The 7,126-nt window shown below is 46.3% G+C and overlaps 1 protein-coding gene and 1 long non-coding RNA gene across 5 annotated transcripts in view; one reads left to right on the forward strand and one right to left on the reverse strand.

Annotated features, from left to right (window-relative positions):
• The window catches only part of LOC116096326, a 12,515-nt gene extending 9,788 nt beyond the window's left edge, over window positions 1-2,727 (reverse strand). The window contains exon 1 of the long non-coding RNA XR_004120952.1: window positions 2,576-2,727. This is a non-coding gene — a long non-coding RNA (uncharacterized LOC116096326). The remainder of the gene's footprint in view (window positions 1-2,575) is intronic.
• Dab1 (DAB adaptor protein 1) overlaps window positions 1-7,126 on the forward strand; it is a 1,131,348-nt gene that overhangs the window by 23,251 nt on the left and 1,100,971 nt on the right. The gene's annotated exons all lie outside the window — the stretch shown is intronic.

Raw genomic sequence — 7,126 nt, forward strand, 5'->3', positions numbered from 1 at the left:
TCCTTCCTGTGATCCTGGTTATGTCAGAACTCCTCAGAGTCAAGCTGCCTCTGTCATCCTGTGATTCTGGGATCCTGTGATACTGGGCTTGTTAGATCACCTGGAAGTGTGGCTTTCTCTGTGTGTTGTGGGACTGGCTGCAGAGCTTGTGCCCAAGGTCTGCTCAGAACACTAACCCAGACAGATTGGAAGGAACTGGAGTCACTAGGCTGGCGGAGTTTGTAAGTGCCTGGTCCCGCTGGTCCCAGTTACTCCCAATGTTGGGACAGATGTTGGTTCCTGCTTACCTCTGATCCTGGGTGTGTCAGGGCACCTGGGAGTGGAACTTCCTCTGGGTGTCATGGGACTGGCTGCAGAACTTGTGCCCAAGGTCTGCTCAGAACACTCTGATCCTGGGTGTGTCTGAGCACCTTGGAGTAGAGCTTCCTCTGGGTGTCGTGGTACTGGCTGCAGAACTTGCGCCCAAGGTCTGCTCTGGACCCCAGCCCAGACAGACCGGAAGGCACCCAAGTCACTGGGCTGGCAGAGTTCCTGTGTGCTTGGTCCCGCTGGTCCCAGTTACTTCCAGTGTTGGGACAGATGTTGGTTCCTGCTTACCTCTGATTCTGGGTATGTCAGAGCACGTGGGAGTGGAGCTTCCTCTGGGTGTTTTGGGACTGGCTGCAGAGCTTGTCCCATGTTGTATTTCTAGTGTAACTTTATTGAATTTGTGATCTCAGTTAATTAACTTACTATCTCCACACTTGGTTTCTTCATATGGAAATACAACAAGGATAACGAATACCAATTGTTACCTTGTGCTAGCCACTCTGTAAGTGCTGCCAACCTATTAATTCATTAGCTTACTATAATCTAGTGAAGGTGCTGCAGTACTCACACTAAAGGTAGAACTGAGGACCCAGGCACAGAGAGGCTAGGTAAGGTTTTCAAGATCACATAGATAGAAGAGTACAGGTAGAATTCCAACTCTTGTCTATCAGGTTTCTGAGCCACTATTTTATCTACCAAATCACACTCACAACCATAACCCTGTGATCCCTGCTCTGTGGAGATGCTGTGTGGCTTAGAGAGACGAAATAAAGTGTGGGAGATGTCATAAATATCTGATCAATATTAATATCATTATGTTATACCCCCTAGAAACCCAGCACAGCTTCAGCTTAATAAACACTCACTCGGTTGCTGCATTTGGCAATGTGTCTACTGCTGATAAAGCAGCGAATCTCAAGACCAGGTATTTATCTGGGGCCGTTGTCTTCCTGAAGATGTAAACTGTCATGTGTAATACACCCGGCCCTCATGGAGAATCCTTGTAGGGAGGATGCCACTTTGTCCTTTGAATAGGTTCTTTGTTAGTGGTCAAGCTGTAGGGGGGTATAGGTGGGGCTAGTCAGCTGAAAGCCAGTCCTTCAATAAGGATCCAGGCTTTGTCATAGATCATAGAGGTGGGTCCTTTCTGGGATAGAGAAAGCACGGGTCAGGTCTGTAATTTTCTCTGGCTCCCGATACAAATACTCCACCTGCTCCTAAGCCTCAAGAGATCTGGGGATTGGTAGTGACCCCCAGCCTGGCTGTTGATTACATACAAAGCAAGGAGCAATTTTTAAAGGCTCTTCACCATTTTGCTCTCTCTTTAAAAATTAAATGCCCTGCTAGCTATTTTATTCCCAGATCTACTGGCCTTTGACAGCACAGCTTGGAAGCAAGGCTGTTTGGTGGCTTCCTGACCTGGCTAGTTTTTAGGGGCAAGAAAGACCATGTGCAGGAAAGTGACCTCGTTTCTCTTGTCAACTTAATGAAAAAGAAACGAAGGCATCTGTCTTGATGCTGTACCGTGAGAGGGGTATGGGGAGGATGCAGGAGCCTCTGACAAGGCCATATGGAATTCAGACCTCAGGGAGGTTGGCAGCTGGGCGAGTCAGCCTAGTGAGAATCAGTGAACCCTGCTCTGGGGGCAGTTAGGTCTGTGCTCCCATCTCAGGTCCTCCCCCGTAGTAGGGGACACCGTTGGCCCTTTTTATATCCCATGTTAAGCAGGTACTCGCTGTACCAGCGTGGTTAAAAGCAAGCTTTAGCACAACTCCCTTTACAGTACTTATTGCCTAGCTAGCTTTGAGTGGCTCATTGAGGTCTCACATGAACGCTCACCTGTTTACGCCATGCTTTCTGCTTCCTTGCCTGGCCGCCTTTTGAGATTCAGCACTCAGTCCCTTTGCATGGCTATCTCCTGTTACCTCCTGCTTGGGAAGACACCTAATCTCTAAGGCCCATCACCCCCAAGGGTCTTCCTTATCACTAAGCACAGTTTCTGTGAAGCCCAGGACCCAGGTCCCAGAGCCCTACCTACCAGACAGTCTCTCGATGCTTGTGCATGGGCTAAACATGCCTGCTCACAGCTCAGAAGTTCTATGCTTCTAGCTTTATTTGCTATTATGGGCACCTAATTTCCAAAACAGACATAAAAAAACACTGGTTTCTTCTTTTCAGAAAAAAAAGTAATAATTACAATCCTTTATACTCATGTAGAAATTCACACTTGACAAAACATTTCTCACATTTATCGTCCTGTACTTACCACCCAGTAGCTCATCAGCATTCACATTTCAAAGTAGTTCAAGGCTGCTGCTGGATCTTATCCAACTTCTAGAACCAACTCAGGTAACCCAGCCTAGCCATCCTCCAGATGCGCTGCCAAGGGCTGTGTGGCCCCACACACCATCCCACAAGTCTTCCCTATACTAATGGTCTATTAGTTACTTTTAGCATTGCTATGACATAATAGTTAGCAGCTCATGCACTGAGACTGATTCAGCTCATGGTTTTAGTTCATAATGGTGGGGAAGTTTGGTCCATGTTGGCAGAAATTTAAGGCAGCTGGTTATCTTATGTTAGGCAAGAAGCAAAGAGACCTAGGCTAGAACCAGATGTAAGTGTGAGTTCAAGGCCTGCCCCATGTAGTTTACTTCCTCCTGCTCAACCTCATATCTGAAATCTATCACTTCTCAAGGCAGCACCACCAGCAGGGGAACACAGTGTTCAGAAACAAGCCTGTGGGGAGCATTTCACACTCAAACAATAATGATGCTGATCAGAGGAATCCTGGACCCCACCAATGGACCAAGTCCTCTGAGCCTGGTGGGCCTGAGCCTCTGGTCACCCCTCATTCTCAGGAGACCACTTTCTTGATTTTGTTGTTGTTGTTTTTTACTCTTCTCTCTGTCTCTCTGTCTCTTTGTCTCTCTGTCTCTCTGTATCTCTCTGTGTGTGTGTGTGTGTGTGTATGAGGGAGAGACAGAGACAGACAGAGATAGAGAGACACAGAGACACAGAAATAAAGGGACACAGGAGCAACTGTACTATGGGCAAAATGGAGGCCCTCCCCATTAAGAGGAGGCATTAGGGTCTGAGGGCAAAGCCACCTTTGTGCCTAAAAGAAGTTGTTACTCATTTTCTCCATCTGTAAAATGGAATGATCACAGAACCTCATTCAAAAGGTCCATGAAATTAATCTATAGGAAGCATGACAGCCTTTTACAAAGCAAGTGGCCACTGAAGTCTCCTTCTGAGAGAGGAGGTGTGAATAGTCGGATGATCTTGATCTCGCACCTACTGTTGTGGTTGTATTTTTTTAAAAAGAGATTCTCCTCTCATATGATCATCTGGACCATAGTCTTCCCTCTCTCCAGTCTTTCCCCTGCACCTCCCCTCTCCCCTAGACTCATCCCCTCTTTGTTTTCTTTTCAGAAAGGAGCAGGCCTCCTAGAGATGACAGCCAAGCAGGACATCTTAAATGTTCCCTGAAGCTTATGTGTTAAAAGTTCTATCTCTAGCAGATGCTGGGATTGGGATGAGCTGCGAAGACAGGAAGGTGAGGCCATGGTGGAAGAAGTAGGGCATTGAGGTCTTGCCCTTGAAGAACACTGGGGCTCTGAAGTTGTCATTTCTCTCTGTTTTCTCACTGCTATGGGGGAGAGCTGTGCTCCAACATCAGCCACGATGTTCTGCTTCAGCATAGCTCCCATACAATGGGGCCAAGCACCTATAGATGCAAACTTCTGATACCATAAAATAAACCTTGCTCTGATTCAGCCGTCTCAGATGTCTTGTCATGGTGATGGGCAGTTAGCACACTCCCCTTGTGCCCATCCTCTGCTGTGTTCATGTTGGAGCTTTGGGAAAGGGAATCTCTCTGAGTCCCCTTCCTGATACCTGGAAATGCAACAATACACCCATCTTCCAGAGCTGCTTAAAAATTAATCCAAAACAAAACTGGAAACATTACATATGAAATCTTTTTTGTTTTGACTGAAAAGTATGCAGTGAAGGTAAGTTGTGGTGTATCCGTTGTTACTCTTCTCTCCATAGGCAGGGAAATACCATTACCTTAGCATCTCTTACATGGCACACTAAGTAGACGGGAGGAAATCCCCAATATCTTTTGGACAGAATAATTGTGCAGAGGAGGGGTCAGAGGCCATGAAGGTTGGCCCAAAGCAAGCCAGGATGATCCTGATGGTGAGGCTTGGGGCCAGAGCCAGGCTCTATCCTCTCATGCCACCTCAACCCTCTCAGCTTCAGTAGTTAGGGATTTGTGTTCATTTGGTTTTTCTTTAAAAATCTACCAAATAGAGTAAGTCGCCGAATCTTGTCCCCTTTTAGAGGCCTTTCTGAGCTCATTTGAGATGTTAATTCTCCGGGGACACCATGGCTCAGAACATGTGATGTGGCATTTCTCAGAGCCCTCCATGTTCTAGGTCTTGGGAGGGATGGGTTCTATTGGCACGTCCTCAATGCTAATGACTCCACTGGACACTCAGAGCTGTGCAGCTACTAACAATGCAGAAGTCAGATAGATCTGCTCTTCATCTTCCTAATAACTCACATTGCTTTCACCCCCAGATTTTTGTCCCCCTGAAGTGCTGCTATTTTAATGAGGCTGTGCATAGAGGCCACTCCCACCAATGCTAACTTGTTTCTGCTTATTAAGTGCAGCCTGTGTTGTCAGCCTGTGCTCTGGGCACTTAATGTGAGTTATCTTCAGTGCTCATGTGCTTCCGTGTGGTAGATGTGAAGCCCAGACTCAAATGACCAAGGGGAAAACTCTGGGTCATATCTTATTCACGGTGCAATGAGGACTTGGGTTTGTTTGTCTTGTCTGATTGTAGATTCCAGGCTCATTCCCTCAGACCCCACTGGAAATCCAACAAAAATCCCAACTGTCCTGTAATAGCTCTGTGAGGTGGTGGCTTCTCTAGCAGTGGATTAGAAACATTTCTCACTCCAGAAATGCAGGAGGTGGGAGGGGCAGGGTGGGGAGGGCAAGAGAACAGGAGAGGGAAGCAATTCTTTCAGAGAAAAACGTCTGTATTTGGATTCTTTTTTTACACATCCAACCCGACAGCAAATTGGCTTGCAGAAGATGTAGGTCGTGCTCTGGGCCCGGCATCTGGATGCCTTATATTGTACACTATATTACTGGGGTAATATCGCAGTCTTTATTAGCACCAGCAGGATTTGGGATTCCCATGGGGACTGTTCTTTGCTGTCGGATGTATGAGGCCATTTAATCTCTTTTATCAGATCTGGTGCTGCTTCCCCACCCCCATCTCCTCTTGCAGACCAATAAAGAGAGATTTTCAGATTCATTGGTTTGAAAGCTGGCTTCTAAATACACCTCTCCTGGCCCCCCACCCCCAACTCCTGTATCTAATAAGCAAGCAGACCAAGGAGGTGCCAAGTCCTTGAAAACCTGCCCTGTGCAATCGAGGAGCAATTTTCTTGGGAAATTTATAATTGTGAGTTCATTCTCCATAGGCAGACTGGAGGGAGAAGGTTTTGCTATTTGTGCCTAGCTTGCTCTCTCTTCTTCCAGGTGCTGTGGTGTAAAAGACTGGAGTTCTTTCACCAGAAACCTGGTTATATCTTTGGTTTCAGGTGGCAGATAATTTGAGAATGACCCAAGACACAGGAAAACTTTCTCCATCAGGCACAAGTATATGCTTGGCCTATTGGGGGGCCATTTTGACAGAACCAAATAAGACATTCTGGGTACAGATTTGTCTTTGAAATCCCAGTTGTGTGCCTATTCCCATGATCTGAGATATTTGTCCATGAATGTAATAGTGTGAACTATTTGGGCATTTGTGCTGGGGGGTCCTGGGATTTAGATGTGGCCATAATCTCAGGATGGGAGACACTGTGAGCAAACTGATGTGGTAGGAGCTGTGAGGATCTGAAGCAGATGCTTGCGCAAGTTGCAATGAATGGCACCAAAGGTCCTTGGCGTGGATCTGAGCAGAGCAAAGCAGGTGTGTAGGAGTGGGTGTCTGAGCAGAATGCACCCTTGGGTTCTTCACCTCTGAGCCTCAGTGTTCTTAGCTGTAAAGTGGAGGCAGCCATACTTACTTTGAAGGGTTACTTGGGAATCCCCTCGTATGAAACACTCTCAGTGCTGCTGTGTTTGTTTTCCCTGTGATGGTGCATTCGCACGTTCTTTGCTGGAGACCATCCACCCGCTCATCATTCAGGGCGTCATTATGAAACAGAGCACCCGATCCAAAAATGAGGAATAAGAAGACTCACAATCTACATGGAACTGGGTATGTAGTCATGTGTATTGTATGTATAAAATACTTATCCCAGTGTACTGCCTAAGTAAGTAGTATTATTTAAAAGTGATGAAAGACTAAATATTAATGTGAGGAATTCTTTCTTATTTGCATAGAAAACCTCAAGAGAATGCTGAAGAGTGATCTGGAAAGTACACATTAAATGTAGGGGTTGACTGCTTTGGCTCTGTGACTATAGGGAAGTTAACTTTTGTTTTTGAGTTTGGTCCTCCTTTTCTGCCAGAGTGGCATAAATAAAGATTAAATAAGAAGGACATGGTAGGAACCTTGCACGTAGGAAGGTGTGGTAGGCTAGAGAGAGTTTGTTGTGATATCATTGTCAACATAACTAATAGGTTCTGCAGAAATGGGGAGGCTGCTAAATGCCCAGCAGGTTGTTGATTGAACAAGTTTTGTGCTTAGCTCAGTGAGTGACTGTTGGCGGGACCTGATTTTAAACAGCATTTCTCAGCCTTAATGGAGAAGGGTAGAGACAGACAGAGAGACGGGGTGGGGGG

Source organism: Mastomys coucha, unplaced genomic scaffold, assembly GCF_008632895.1.
Source record: "Mastomys coucha isolate ucsf_1 unplaced genomic scaffold, UCSF_Mcou_1 pScaffold18, whole genome shotgun sequence".
Taxonomy (NCBI): Eukaryota; Metazoa; Chordata; class Mammalia; order Rodentia; family Muridae; genus Mastomys; species Mastomys coucha.